Source organism: Cydia strobilella, chromosome 23 (assembly GCF_947568885.1).
Source record: "Cydia strobilella chromosome 23, ilCydStro3.1, whole genome shotgun sequence".
Taxonomy (NCBI): domain Eukaryota; kingdom Metazoa; phylum Arthropoda; class Insecta; order Lepidoptera; family Tortricidae; genus Cydia; species Cydia strobilella.
In genome coordinates, this window is record NC_086063.1 from 8,125,083 (window position 1) to 8,141,591 (window position 16,509).

Here is a 16,509-nt window from a genome sequence, read left to right on the forward strand (position 1 = left end):
GAAAGCAGTAAATTATAAAGAAACAAACCTGTTACGTAGTCTAACAATAACTCAGGATAACTCGCTAAGTAGACCCACAGAAAACTCCAAGTTGGACGGAAACCAGCGAAAACTGGAGAAAACTGCCGGAAACTCCGAGTTGCGGATTGGCCCTGCATAGGCCGAGAGCCCGATCATGACATCTTGTTACAGAAAACTGATAAACTTTCACGATTTCTACACATTTTTAAATTATAAAACGGGACTCACGGAGACCACGGGGATAACGCCGTCCTCGAAACGTCGGAGGTAAATCTTAAAACTTATACGCGATTAAGTCCCGCCGTTTTACAATTTAATAACTTGTTACAGTTTTTATCTTATTTTGATACGACCGTATAGATCACTCACGTTAATTAGTGCATGCGAAATGAAGTGAAATTCGTGCGTGCGATGTAAAATCAAGTTGCTAAATCTAAATTACAAAAACGTTACAAAAAGTTTTTTTTTCTAAAACGGTTCTCAATAATGTAGCTGGCTCTCGGACTATACGCGCAGGATTTATACACGTAAGACCGCGTCGTTAGGAACTTTGGCGACCATTGACGTGATTTGCCGATTTAGGTCACTTGTGTTATGGCCAAAGTTTGACCTACTGGTCACTTGTTCCTTACCACGAGTTTTGACACTGACATATTCGCTAGCGACTGCGTAAACTAACTCACAATGCATCTCACTCGTATTTACTGGTGCAAGCGAGGTGTACTACGTTGAGACGCCTTATGGTGAGGGTACAGGTCAACACAAGGTTATGGGCAGAATATTGAATCGGGAGCGTGGTTAGGGGTGCTAAACAATTTTGAATTGTGGCTATATTACTAGGAATCAAATCTAATTATTTTATAAAAATATTTTGATGTATGTTATTTCCATTGGAAACACTTGTATTTAAATAATAAACTGGTATAAAAGTCATATGCCTCCAGAGGGCCTACCGCGAGCCACGTTCGACGTGTTGCCTCTCTATCGCACACGTAAATTCGTACGTAAGTGTGACAGGGACGCCACACGTCGAACGTGGCTCGCGGTATACCCTTAGTGCCCAGCTGGGATCGAACCAGCGTCTTCTGCATTCGCGGCAAACGGCGTAACTATTAAAACGGGTTTTCAACTAATACGAGTTTTACGGTAACATACACCACAGACGGGTTTAACGTGTTGCAGGCGTCCATAGGCTATGGTAACTGTTTACCATCAGGCGGGCCGTATGCTTGATTGCCACCGACGTGGAAAAAGACATTACGGTAATATTTCTAGTGTGTGATTTTCGTTAAAACTAGTGACTACGCTAATTCTTGGGATTAGTTGCCATGCGGACCCTAGGCTCCGTGGCCAAAAGCTAACGCAAGCAGGAAGATACATTTATCGAAATAATGTAGATGGGATGACATACACAATATATAATAAACTGCCACAATCGTTAAGAGACATGCCATTTATTAAATTTAGACGTGCAATTATAATATTTTTAAGCGAGCACAATTTTTATAGCGTTAAGGAATATTTAAATGTAGATTTTTATTAATCTTGTGACATTTTATTATTTATTAATTCGCCTATTCTTGGCTCTAATTTCAATTTGTAAATGTAAATGTTTAATAAATTATTGTAATTGATTGTGTAAATATGTAATATAATGTTAATAGGTTTTAAGTTTTAAATTATTTTGCATGCCTACTATTATAAGGTATTGACATTATCTGGACATAATACTTTTGACTCTACCATCTTATCTGTACATAATGTTAAGCAAATAAACGCATTTCATTTCATTTCATTTACACGACAGACCTGTTATGCTCGTATGTATTTGGCCAGTAGCGTGTTTAAATTGCCAATATTTTATGCCCACGGACATTCATAATGTTTTAATTGAGTTGTTAACATAATTAATTAATTAATTAATTTTGTAATCATTATACTTATCTAGCCGTTTACACCCATTTAATCTGTTTTTGAGTACCTCTACTGGCTTAAATGCGATGCATAAATGTAACCCATACATATATGTTCATAATTAGCTTTTAGGTCTTAATTCCTGGAGGTTAGGAGCTCTTTCTTCTAGTAATTTTAATGAGTAGGAGTGAGTTTTTGCCAGCGGGTCGGGTCGACCCAACGGGCATATGTGGTATTTTCTATAAAAAGGGACCTTATTGTCGATGGCGCTTACGCCATTATTAACGATGCTCCGATATAAATACAATGCCGCGCGGCGCTGTGCGGCGTAAGCGCCATCGACAATAAGGTCCCTTTTCATAGAAAATGCCCTATATATGGGTTAACCTTTGGTACCTATGAATCTGTTAAAAATAAAGAAATATTTTCACTGAAAAAATCGAAGTCTGAACCTCAATATTAAATGTCACTTATACTTAATTAAGCTAGCTTAGCACAGACTAACTTTGACCTGTTTTTTTTTACACTCGCTATTATTTTAAATTTAAATTAACCAATTTACTACGTAACAACGAAAACGATACAATATTTACGATCCCATTCTATCAGATAGCTGCGTCCCTCTCGATTGGGACCTGTAAAGTATACAGCCTATAAAGTACGCAGGCAGGGGTCGTAAACGTTTTCAGGCGATTGCTAACGTTATATCCTACAGTACAGGTAAGTAGGCTGAGAGACAACATTGGGACCCGTACTTGATTGACTACCTACCAAAATATTTCGTTGCAATTAATATTTTAAAATATTAATGGGCTCCATTTACCAAATAAATATTTAGTAACATGTCTATAGTGTATAGTCAGCAATACTATTCGCTTAGCACATTTGCCTACAAACTTCTATGCAGAGAGGGGGGGGGGGGGTCACTTTTCTCCGCAGCTGACTGTAAGTCGTTGTAATCATAATCATTTAATTGCACATAGAAAAGGTTTTACATAGAAGGTAACATTTAACGGGCCGGTCACCTCTAGAGTCGCAGGCGCCCTGAATGTAAAATATGCTTGTCTGCCACCAACGTTGTAAGGATATTTATCAGTACGGTTTTTACTCACTATTATTTTTAGTCGCTTTTGGCGACATGTTTCGGATTCTTTGGGAATCCATCCTCAGGCACGAGTGTCCGCGAGTGTACGTTGTAAGGCTTGAGCATTAGCAAACCCACTCATTATATCGTCTTAGTACTATTTAAAACATACGAATGAACATTACGACATATTATAGAAGACATACGAATGGTGACGAGTTAGCATTGTGGAGTGCATACGAATATGGACAAGAAACTGACGAAATAAAAATGTGGACGACTTAGGAAGGTGACAATTTAGGATTAAATTAATTTTTAACAAGCAGAAACGTCTGCGATCGATGCTATTAAGCTTAGAATAAATTTAAAAGTGGAAAAATTACTGCCTTGGGTGAGACTTGAAGTCACGGCCTCTGGATCGATACTCCAGCTCTCTGCCAACTGAGCCACCAAGACCTCATCCATAGTTAGCAAATCTTCCCACTATATGGGTCTAGGGGACCCTAGCGACATCTAATTTAGGATTATACGCTGACGACATGGCACTGTAAACAGGTTAAGAAGGTTACTGTAAATAAAACTATGGACAAAGTCCTGAGCCTAATGATCAATCCACCTGAACCGGTACGACGTGCTATACAAAAATATTCAATAAGGTATGGTTATCATTGCGCTATGTCAGCCTATAATCGTATACCGTACGTGGTGCGTAAATCGCAACCCGGTTAAACACAAGATCACATCGTCAATGTTCGAGGCTGGACAATTGTTCCAAAATTACATGGAACACGGAACAAACACGAAACGGGATTAATTGAGATATCGTTGCGAGTAGACTAGGAGGTATGAAAATATTTGATCAGGTTCTATGGTGGGTTAATTTTCACCCATTTGCGCCCATTGTACGGGTCTCTATTGTTTCCCATATAGTTTCACTATATGCTTCAGTAAAACTATACGGGAAATAATAGAGACCCGTTCGCCACTGATCCCGGTCCTGTGCAATTTCTCGCGAGTCTTGAACCTGGAGCTCGCGCAGATCAGCATCCACCACATCCGCCCATCGATACCTAGGTCGACCGACCAGACGGCGTGCTGTCGGTTTTCCCTCAAACGCTCTTTTTACCAAATGCCATATCCACATCGTAAATGAGTTTTTACACTCTTTGTCACACACAAATTCGTGTGTAATATTAACCACCGGACGTACAAACCTACCATTTTGGATTGTTAACTTGCGTTTTTTGCTGCTCTGTTTTTGACCCGGCCATAGGTGTGGTTTAGTTGTGTGGAGAGATTTCTTTTAATTTTGTTAATCATATTTGAAAAATTAAAAGCTCTAAAGCATACAAATAGTATAATCCTATAACCCTTATCTAATGTGGCAAGACGCCGAAAAATGGAAGATTAAGTCAATTAAATTTGAAAAATAATTAATTTGCAAAAAGTTGTCATTTCAACTAGTCAAAAATGATGCATGCTGTAAGGGATAAGACATCTATAATATTTGTTTAATATTTGTATAATATTTGTGTAATATTTGTTATGGGTATTTAGGTCTCTGGAATCAGAATTACACCGTAAAGACTTTAGAAGTCAAGAAACTGTTGAAGGCATTATTTACACACTGGGGACCGAGACTATTGATAGAGTTATCACTGACTTATATTAACCGGGATATGGACCGTGATTACCTTTTGTATTGTAATCACGGTCCATAGTCAATATAAGTCTAGTGAAACTAACCGTGAATCATTCAAAACTGTTAGTTTTCTCTGTCAAAGATCTTGGAGTGGTTTTTGATGAGCCTCACTTTTCATGAGCATATGCAGACACTCGCCAAAGGTTGCTTTCAAAAACTAGGGTTCGTGATCCGCAATTTCAAGGATTTCAACGCCTTAATGAGAAGCAAGCTTGAGGCCTCATCTATTATTTGAAACCCGTACTAGTCCTCATACGCCTTACTTCTAGAGAAAATCCAAAAGGCCAGAACGCGCCCACTACTGGCCGCGCCGCGCCGGCGACGCGCACAGTATCACACAGAAACCCGCCACTCCTTTGTGACTTTTCGGGGTTGGTCCCATAGTAAAAGTTGCTCAGTATAATCCCAAAACCTCCCTAGCAACGGGAATGCACTTATTTTTTAGCCACCGTGTATATTATACCAGAGGGCGGACACGCTATAAGTACATCAAAAATCACTTGCGTTTCTTTGTGTGAACGGCACGTCTGTACACGCGGCATGCGTCATAGTGTAAGTTGCTTAAAAATAGTACTGAGCGGCCGGCAAACGGCCGTCAATCTGCTGTCGCGGGGCGAGGTAATTCAAGTCGGCGCGGGGCGGTGCGTGGCCGTTCTGTATGATAATACTTACTATTACTTATTCTGTGATTATACTATACAAAAGTTTACACAAATAAGCTGCTTCCATACCTACTAAACTTAGCGTGTCCATTGAAGATCAGTAAGAACCGAGATTCGGCAGCATCCGGCAATTATAATCTCATATCTATAGCATAATATGAAAATACACAAACATTTTAGACTTTATTACCAACGCATACGGTTTAGTTACTGGTCAGTAAAATGTGTAGTTTCTAACTGCATGAGAAAAATCGTCGCATGATATTTGTGATAATAAGGTGTTTTTAGGGTTCCGTACACAAAGGGTTAAAACGGGATCCTATTACTAAGACTTCACTGTCCGTCTGTCTGCCTGTCTGGTTGTCTGTCCGTCTGTCACCACTGTATCTCATGAACCGTGATAGCTAGACAATTGACATTCACAGATGATGTATTTCTGTTGCTGCTATAATAAAAAATACCTACTAAAAACAGAATAAAATAAATATTTAAGTTGGGGTTCCCATACAACAATGTCATTTTTTTGCAGTTTTTTGCGTAATGGTACGGAACACGGAACCCTTCGTGCGCGAGTCCGACTCGCACTTGGCCGGTTGTATTTTAGCACTTTGTCAGCATGAATGATTTATATAGGTATCCCTGCCAAATTGCAGCTTTCTATCACTAACGATCCCAGAGCAAAGCCTCGGACGGACAGACGGACATGGCGAAACTAAGGGTTCCTAGTTGACTACGGAACCCTAAAAATGGGTCCGTGTTTATTATTGGCGGTGCGTCAAGCATAACACCTAATCGGCAGGCTGGAGCTAATTTAGTATTTTTTTTATGAATTAGAAGGCAAACCAGCTGACGAATCTCCTGGTGGTAAGCGATAACCGTCGCCTATGGACACCTGCAACACCAGCGCATGCATTTTCCTAGACATCGGTACTTCTGTAGGTTAAGGTATAGTTTGTTCAAGCAAATCTTGCCAGTAGAAAAAGGCGGCAAATTTGAGAAATGTAGGCGCGAAGGGATATCGATCCCTCAAATTAGGCCCGATATGTGGTATTTTCTATAAAAAGGGACCTTATTGTCGATGGCGCTTACGCCATTATAAACGATGCTCCGATATAAATACAATGCCGCGCGTCGCTGTGCGGAGTAAGCGCCATCGACAATATTTAGGTCCCTTTTCATAGAAAATGCCCCATATACACTTTGTAAGTTTTACTTACTAGATTGATTAGATAAAGATATTCATCTCTCATTCTGCAGTATAGCTGTGTCCCTACTTACGTAAGTAAAACTTACAAGGGTATCTTGGACCTTAGGCACAAAATAAGTAATAGTATTATCATGCAGAACGGCCACGCACCGCCCCGCCCCGACTCGAATTACCTCGCCCCGCGACATCAGATTGACGGCCATTTGCCGGCCGCTCAGTACTATTTTTAAGCAACTTACACTATGACGCATGAGGCGTGTACAGACGTGCCGTTCACACAGAAACGCAAGTGATTTTTGATGTATAGCGTGTTCGCCCTGTGCCTTAGGTAAGTTGGTGAGATTTTTGTCAACGCTCCGCCACTGCTTTTCCTATACAAAATGGCTCGCATTCATGCTGAGTATTTGGAAATTTAGAGAGATACTAGAGACTAATTTTAGTTTTTAAATTATACCAGGAGTTTTGGCCTGTATCCAAATTGCGGATATTTAATGGTCTTTAGTTCCTAACCATCAGGAACAGAAAAGACGAAATGTTGGCTTAAGGCTGAAGTGTGTTCATTACTCAACTTTTTGTGTGTCGTTCAATTTTGTAAAAATAAGGGAAATGAATACGAAAGCGAATATTTTATATTACGAAACACTTATCATGAAGGTAGGTTTAGTTAAAAATAAAGATTTATTTCCTCGTAACATTACTACAATAAGATCGCTTGATTTATATTTATCTGTTAATAGCCAGTAATAATACCTAGCGTTAATAGCACCACCTATGTGGCTTTCCATCACAGAAGGTCGTTTCCATCTGTAATTCCAATAGAAATTCTCATAAAAAGGCCCTTATTGCAGATGAAGTATATTAAAGACCCTTATAACAAAAGACACAGACATATTAAACATATTAATAACGGGTCACTCACCCGTCAGCTCCTGAAGACGCTCCTCGGTACGGAGTGAAACATGTCGAGCGTTTTCGACTTAAAATACGCGAGTGACCCGTTATTAATATGTTTAAAGACCCTTATCTGATGGAAAGCCACATATAAAGCACGGTTTTATAATGAGAGCGTATCTTCGATTGTATGGGAGCGGCGTTATGGCGGCGGTTTCGTGTATGTTTTATGATACTCGTAACTTTCTCCTCGTCGATACCCCAGTGCCGTCCTCGAAACGTCGGAGGTAATTTTCAAATCTTGATTATATCTACGTGATTAAATTGATTAAGTCCCGTTTTTGTAAATAATAATATGTAATAATAACTATTTACTGTGAAGATTCTGCTTCTATGGGTTACTCTAATTATTACTTATACAACAATGTAGGTACTTGCAGGTACTCTGACCGGACTGATTCTTCACGATGTGTCCTCTTTGACTGCCTCGATCTAAGTGAACGAGTCTCACGAGCCAGTCCAACTGGGTCCCGTGCCCCACTACCTAGCTACCCACCGTGTTGCCAGGTATTTTCCCAACTACCTCATACTAATCGGGGTAACGCAATGATGTTGCCACATTATAATTATTATTCAACTGCTATCCGTCATGTAAACATGAATAAATCATGACATTACCAACCGCCTAAGTTAAGCGGACTTGTATACTTCATCTATATAGTACATCATATCCCTAGAGATCGTTTGTTCTCATTATAAACATAAATAAAGCCCTTGATATATTGATTTAAACTAATAAGATTTTCACTCATAATTTTAAACTAACACGGGAAAGAGATCAAGTGGAAGCGCTGGTGGCCTAGCGGTAAGAGCGTGCGACTTTCAATCCGGAGGTCGCGGCAGGCCTCCTTCACTCGCTCAAGGCCACGCGCTATATGCCTACCGCTCGGCGTATCGTGGACGATTCAACCGACAGAGGGCCGCCGAACGCCCGCCTGAGCGCTCGCACCGCACGTTTCCCGCGCCTACGCTTCGAAATTCCGAAACCACGTAATTATTGTGCAGTAGATGGGTGTAAAAGTCAAAAAACAAAGGAAAATTTGTCGTATTTACCGAGTAGTATTTTAAATCTATCTTTGTGAATTTTGTCACCATTTATTTCTTTGAACATAAGTAGGTAAATCGTAAATTAAGGAGTTTTTTGAGTCAGGTATTATAAGTGTTGTTTTTAAATATTTGATTGACTAATAAAAAATATGGTTGATTCGCAACATTCGTTTTATTACAACAATAACATAAGTAACAGTTCAACCCTATCGCATTCTTACGATGACGCGTTGGCACGTGACTCGCACGGCGAGCAAGGCAGTCTCGACTCTTTGTGCGCGTACTTATGGTACATTTCTTCTCATCCTGAGCAGCAGGTATTATTATTAAGATTTTGTAGGCTATTATAGCGTAGGTATTTTCGCTTTTGTATAGGAATGATGTATCTGTTACGTAGTAACTATTTATTAATCTGTGGTCGCGGGTTCAAACCTCCGGCTCGTACCAATGAGTTTTTCGGAACTTATGTACGGAGTATCATTTGATATTTATACCAGTCGCTTTTCGGTGAAGGAAAACATCGTGAGGAAACCGGACTAATCCTAACAAGGCCTAGTTTCCCCCTCTGGGTTGGAAGGTCAGATGGCAATCGCTTTCGTAAAAACTAGTGCCTACGCCAATTCTTAGGATTAGTTGTCAAGCGGACCCGAGGCTCCCATGAGCCGTGGCAAAATGCCGGGATAACGCGAGGAAGATGATGACGGGACCGAGATCAAGTGCGGGTAATTCGCAAAACCCTCGCAGCAAGAAGATGTTGATACAATTCCTCGCCAGTCTGCCTGTGACCACGAACGTAACGTTCGAAACGTCAGACCATAAATAAACGTAAGTTTTTACGAGAAGGAATCGACGCACGGTGTTGCCGCGTGGTTGCCGCGCAGGGTGATGTTTAGTATTATAATGTAATTATAAATGAAAAATAGTATAAATGAGAGGTCAAGCAAAAATTTAGATTTACTTAAAAGCTATCGAATGAAGTAAGTCTCATATTAATTTTCGTCGTAGTACTTCTAAAATAAGGGAAAAAGTTAATTTTAAGCATATTTTCAAAAGAAAATTCTATCGAGGAAATCATCAGCCATCGTGTTTCTGACAAGCAGATAACTAGTTCAGGTACTGAAGTTATACATACTAGAAAAGAATGAAAGAAATCCTTGTAAAAGTGTAAATAATTATAGCTTCAAAATAGCGCATTTTACTAAACACCGCGCCTTAAGTCCCGCGTTAGTTTAAAGCCCTTGATGTATGACATTGGAAGTCACGGGGCAAAACAACAATAGTATTTTTGCTTGACCGTGGACCGGGGGAGGAAAGTAGGCCGTTGGAGGCAAGTGGGCGATTCCCGCATCTCGGAGTCGAGAGCTTAATCATGCGAGAGATAAGCGGGTAGGGTTGGCACTTTAAAGATAACAAAAGAAAAAAACTTAAAAGAAATTATAAACTATAATAAATGTCATATTAAAGAAAAAGTGACGAAGCCCTCCAGTGGTGAAGGCCGGATTCGAACCGGCGTCTTTAGCTATCGCGGCTAACGCCATGAACCCCTAGGCCACCTCGCCACGGCGGTACCCGTCCCAATTTCTCTACTATATGCCATCTTAGTAAGACTAGGCGTCTTTGACCAGCTCTAAGGGCAAGCAGTGCACGCTGGCACCTACTAATTCCTTACCATGCCCACTACTTCCACCACCACCTTCACCACTGGAGGGCTTCGTCACTTTTTCTTTAATATATGACATCTATTATAATTTAAAATTTATATATAGTAGTGTGACTACTTAAAAAAAACTCATCAAAATATTTAATAAAATAATTTTATTTCTTTCCAAAAACTTGTTCATAGATGGCAGCAACAGTCTCTCTCGCTATAACGTCATTCCGTAAGGAACTAAGTAGGGAACACCCTCAGCGTGTAACCGGGGTTCTGGTGTACATACTCCACCACTTCAGCAGCCGTGGCGGTGTAATGCAAGCGCGATACGTACAGCACCTTCGGTGTAGCAATCAGCAAGCCAGAATTAGCAACACATTATTATTAAGTGTGATTACTTTAAATTCCGTTATTCTAGTCGTTTCTGTGCTGGTATTATTATAAATTCAACCATAAATATTCCTTCTTCATTCCAAATCAAAACCAAAACCGAAGAGTCAACCCTAAGGTCCATTTTCGGCGGTCCGGACCTTTGTCCCAGGCAATTCAATTTGGTGATAAGGCAGGAGTTTTATCGATAAATAGGAAGACAAATAAAAACCGAATAACCGTATGCGGGATTAACCGGCAGTGGAGCGGTTATTTGCACGTGCGGATGCAAAGTTTGTTTTTATCCGAGTAGATGAAGGGATAACTCTTCATCTACTCGGGTAAAACCATAACAAAGGCATAAGCTTTTGTTATGGTTTTACTTGTAGTATAGTGTTTTGATTAGAACGAAAGCATATTAGGTACCTTTTCTTATCAGTAAAGAAATAAATCGATAGTAAGGAAAATTCTAGTGTCAAATCCAAAGTTACTCAAAACTCTACAATTGAGTTGGCAACTGTCAAAGGTTTTTATAGATGGTGCAAAAATAGGTTTTACCTGTCTCTAGTTTTGTTCTATGGGATTTGACCCAGGAAACATTCCAAAATAATTTACATTATTTTCTGCGTATTTCCAAGAAAAAACATGATTTCTGTGAAATAATTGATGAGTATGAACACCAACCCTATTATACCATATAATAAATCACATTTGACGTACAAATTTGACGTACGAAGACACAGAGAATCTACTATTAGTTGTGAAATTATTATTTTAAGCGATATGACTAGATTTATAATAGGATAAATATGATAAGTATTCCATTATTATAGTATGATGATGAATGTATTAAGTTGCTAAATTATAGTATTATTGCTGTGTATTTTGTAAGTGAAAATTAATTTCCATTAACAATGTGTGCCATATTTCTCGCCTGAAACACAGGGTACCCTAGTTCAGGCACATGCAAAACGTCACTATTTTGTAAGTCTTTATTTTGTATGAATATAAGCATGCCACGTGTTTTTGAATAAATTATATGTTTTTTCACCTCAGCAGCTCGAACAAGCCTACTTTCGTCACTCCCTGGAGCCTCACTCCAGGGAGTGAAACAAAGTAGCTTTTTAATTTAGTGAAGGCCATGAACTGCCACTTCATACTTTTATTACTTTTTTTTTCTGTATTATTCTGTGTAATTCGAAATACATTTTAACCATTCATATGTTCTCACTACTGAGGTGAAAAAATATGTGTGCAACACGAGAGCCAAGTTATTTTACATCTCGTGTTTTTGAGTCTCTCTCAAGATTCTAACTTAGAATCTTTCGCTTTCTCGGGACTCAAAATAATCACTCGCAAGAGAAACCAACTTTCCTCTCTTGTTGCACAAATAACTAATGTTTATGTTTAAAACATAGGCTTGCCAAAATTCACGATATCAATGACACAATAGCTTGTTTTGGCTACGAATTGCATTATCCAAATCGAGTTGAACGCATTTCAGCCGATTATCGCGGTGGCATCGCGATATCCGATAAATCGACATGGTAACTAAGCATATGTCAATAACAGTACAGTCAGCAGCAAAAGTTGTTAGCGGGCGAGGTGTTCAAAATTAACTTGACGCGACTTTATTGTTAAAAGAATAAGAGCTTAGCAACTTCTGCTGCTGGCTGTACCTACCTCATCTAATCTGAATATCAGTAATTTGATGTTTCCATCTCAGGTCTATATCTTGCGGTAGATCTTCCGCTCGGCTTCGCATCCGTACATATAAGAATTGGCCTTCGAAGCTTCGTGTTCATGGTCATTAGCTTGGACACTAACACTTTGTGCAGGGCAGCAGAACAGCGTAGAGCATTCTGGATCCGGACTTGTATCTCGCCCTCTCTCTGGTTTGTATCTGTGACGATGCATCCAAGATACTTGTACCTCTCCACGCACGCCTTTGTATGAGGTATCTCCCACTGTGAGGTATTTCCTACGAATCCTCGTGTTTCTAGGTACCGCTGGAGAGACGAAGTGCAGAAAGACCTCAGCGAACTCGGCGCCGTCGACTGGACAGAAACGGCCTTGGACAGAGTAGCATGGCGGTCTTTGGTGTCGGAGGCCAAGATCCAGTTCGGGTCGTCGCGCCACAGCAGTAAGTAAGTAAGTATCTAAGGTCCATGTGAGGAAGACCGGCATACAAAATGTATTGCAGGCAAGACCGCCACAAGGTAATAACTCTCGTAGGTATTTGTATACGTACGTCGCTCACACACAGACAGAAAGGAAGAACTTCACTCTTTCTGCTGTACCAAACTTCTGCAAGACAAGTGGAGTATGTGTTACAAATTAAGAGCCCATCAACTTGCTCACTAGCGCCACTGGTAAATAATTGTGATTATTTAAATTTATTTTAACGATCTATTATAGTATCTTTCGCTTGCACGGGACTCAAAATAAGCATTGCAAAATGTTCTACAAATAACCATTACATAAATTGATGTAAATTAACCATAGCTATGCCCCTACGTTTGATTTTTTAAATTATTGTAAAAATTAGGAGGAAAACGGATTTCATACAAATTTTTAACTGCTCCTAACTCTTATATTATAATTTGTGCCATTTTCAACCAAAAGGGTACTTATTGTCGCTTGTCACTAAACGCCAGTTCGCGTATTATGTTGACAGTAATACGCCAGTTTATGCTTGTTACCTTGATTTATCAAAAGCGTTTGATCTGGTTTCCTACGATATACTTTGGAAGAAACTAGAAGGAATTAACTTAGCTCCCGATCTGATAGGTATATTTAGATATTGGTATGGAAACCAGATCAACAACGTGAGATGGGCAGGTACATTGTCTGAGACATATAGGTTGGAATGTGGGGTGAGGCAGGGGGGGTTGAGCTCACCATCACTTTTCAACCTATATATGAACGAGCTGATTGTCGCGCTCAGCAGCATGCATGTGGGCTGTTACGTAGACGGGGTTAATATGAACAACTTGAGCTATGCCGACGACATGGTGCTGTTTAGTGCGTCAGTCTGTGGCATCAAAGGGGTTTATTACCAAACAGCTTTAAACTGATGCAAAAAATATGGCCCCAACAATTACTCGGGACAAATCCCTAAGCAGAAGTAAAACATAAAGTTTTGCCCCAAACTCCTAACACCCGTTAAAAAAGGGTAATTATACCCCGTGCGCTAATTAAACTGTCCGTTAGACGAAAGTTAATACCCTATAAAATTTTGCCAAATATTAACGTTTGCCGGCTTCTTTATTTTATTGATGTTGGGTGTTTTTGAGTTACGCAGTAAATACGTAGGCGAACAACACGCGAACGCGAAGCGAAACGATGCGGCGTGGGGTGAATCAATCCTTTGATACCTATAGAAGTGTCCTACGTGGGCGATCTCGTTGCGAACGCGAACGCCGCGGGCCCGCCACGCCGCGCCGACGAAAAAAAAAACGACCTTAGAACAAATTAAATATATTTTTGAAATATTAATCGTACCGAAAAAGTGCATTGAACCTTTTTTGTAGAAAATTTTATGTAAATAACTTATGTACCAGAACATTTTTGCTACGGGCCACCGTTTAAGAATTATTTATTAAAAACTAAAGAGGGACCTTTAAAACGTAGGGGAATTATACGCTATGTTCCTGGCTCTGCCGATCTATTCTTCTATAATGCATATACATTTCGCTAGTACCCTTATGCATCATACGCAGTTCCGCAATACAGGTGCATCATTGACAGTCGACGGCGCTAATCTCCGCAAATTGACTGCCGCGTACACTGGCGGACAATGCAATGGAATGGAATTTAATGTTATATATATAATATATATACAATACAGATTTCCACCCAACGTCACTCATCAATCAAAACCCTTATTTCGCTGCGTCTTATGTAAGCGAACAATTTCGCGCGGCGGGCCCACGGCGTTCGCGTTCGCAACAAGATCGCCCACGTAGGACACTTCTATAGGTATCAAAGGATTGATTCACCCCACGCCGTATCGTTCACGTGTTGTTCGCCTACGTAGTACGCTGCGTTACCCTTTTGGCTGATATGTTCTGCATTGTGGTATTGCATTGTACCTATTAATCACACGAACCCACCATCAGAAAGCCGCTCCCATAAAATCGACATTACGCGCTCTAGTACCAGACATAGATAGATATGTGTTACTTGATTATTCAAGTAACACATATCTATCAAATTTCATGTTATTTCTTTTTTTTATTATATAAAAAAAGCTTTTATTAAATTTCAGAATTAAAATGAGTACATATTATTAAACTTAAATTAAAATTAACTTAACTGGCCCTGTGGCCAAATATCGTGCTGTCATTAATCCCTGCTGCGACCGCGCTCAGGAGCCCGTTGGTGCTGCCGCGCGCACGGCGAAATTGTCCGTGTGTGTGTGTGTGTGTGTGTGTGTGTGTGTGTGTGTGTGTGTGTGTGTGTGTAGGAGCAGACTAATCGCCTGATGGTAAGTGATTACCGTCGCCCATGGACACCTGCAACACCAGAGGTTGCAAGTGCGTCGCCGGCCTTTAAGATAGGAGTACGCTCTTGAAGGTCCTATCGGTCCGGAAATACCGCAGGCAACAGTATTTCAGAATATCGTTTTAAAATGAGAGCGTAACTTCAATTGTATGGGAGCGGCTAGGTTCGTGCGACTCTTGGCCCGATATAACAGCTGTACGTAATACCACAGAATAAGTAATAGTATTACTCGTATCATATAGAACGGCCATACACCGCCCCGCCCCGACTCGAATTACCTCGCCATGCGACACCAGATTGACGGCCATTTGCCGGCCGCTCAGTACTATTTGCAACTTACTCACACTTTGACGCATGCCGCGTGTACAGACGTACCGTTCACACATAGAAACGCAAGTGATTTTTGATGTATAGCGTGTCCGCCCCGCCACTACCATTTATTGTAATATGTATTTTTAACTTATTTCTGTCTTTGTCGTTTGTATGTTATATATTAATTTTGTTATTTTTCCTGTTACCTGTCGTGATTGTTTCACCGGATGGTCTCACCGGAAGTTTAGCGCTGGAAGTCGCCAGCAACATGCTGAGCTGAGACCATATCGTGGAACTTTTTCTTTTTTATGTTTCTCTGTTTTGTATAATTTTCTATTTTTGTGTTTGTGTTAACGAATAAATTATTTCTTTCTATATTTCTTAGATTGTCCCGCAGTGTACTCGGTACATTCCCGTACATCACTCATCAATCAAAAGCCTTATTAGCCTTCTGGCTGATATGTTCTGCATTGTGATAATTTGCATTGTAATATCTGGTCCGTCGTGACATAACATGTCTTATGCAACTTAGTGCAGTCGGATAAATTCAGCACCGCCTGTTTAATGTTAAAGTAAAGAATACTTTCCTTTTATTGTATGTACTGCAATTGTAAGGTGTCAACACACCTTAACAGAATTAACCTTTTCGACGCCGTGTCAAACACAAAAGCTGTCATCCAGACGCCACGTCACCGAAGTGTCAAAACTGAAATTGAATTTTATGCATATGTTGCTCTGTGGTCTATGACCGATTAATCGGTCTTTGGCGTTGAACCTACTGCGTATACAGGGTGGCTAAAAAATAAGTGCATTCCCGTTGCCAGGGAGGTTGTAGGATTATATTGAGCAACTTTTACTATGGGACCACGCAAACGCGAAAAAGAAATTTACCCTCCCATAGAAAATGGACCAGCCAAAATCTATGAAACAGCCATTTTTTTTTCGCTATTTCTCAGTATAATCCCAAAACCTCCCTGGCAACGGGAATGTACTTATTTTTTAGCCACCGTGTATATCGGTCATTGGCGTCTAAAAGGTTAATAGGTTTGAAATTTGAATGTTTAAGACGACAGTGGAGGACCC

The 16,509-nt window shown here is 40.1% G+C and overlaps 1 non-coding gene across 1 annotated transcript; it reads right to left on the reverse strand.

Moving 5' to 3' along the window:
• Positions 1-10,074: 10,074 nt before the first annotated feature.
• On the reverse strand, positions 10,075-10,147 carry Trnas-cga (transfer RNA serine (anticodon CGA)). The gene has a single exon. It is a non-coding gene; the product is annotated as a tRNA-Ser (tRNA).
• Positions 10,148-16,509: the final 6,362 nt, after the last annotated feature.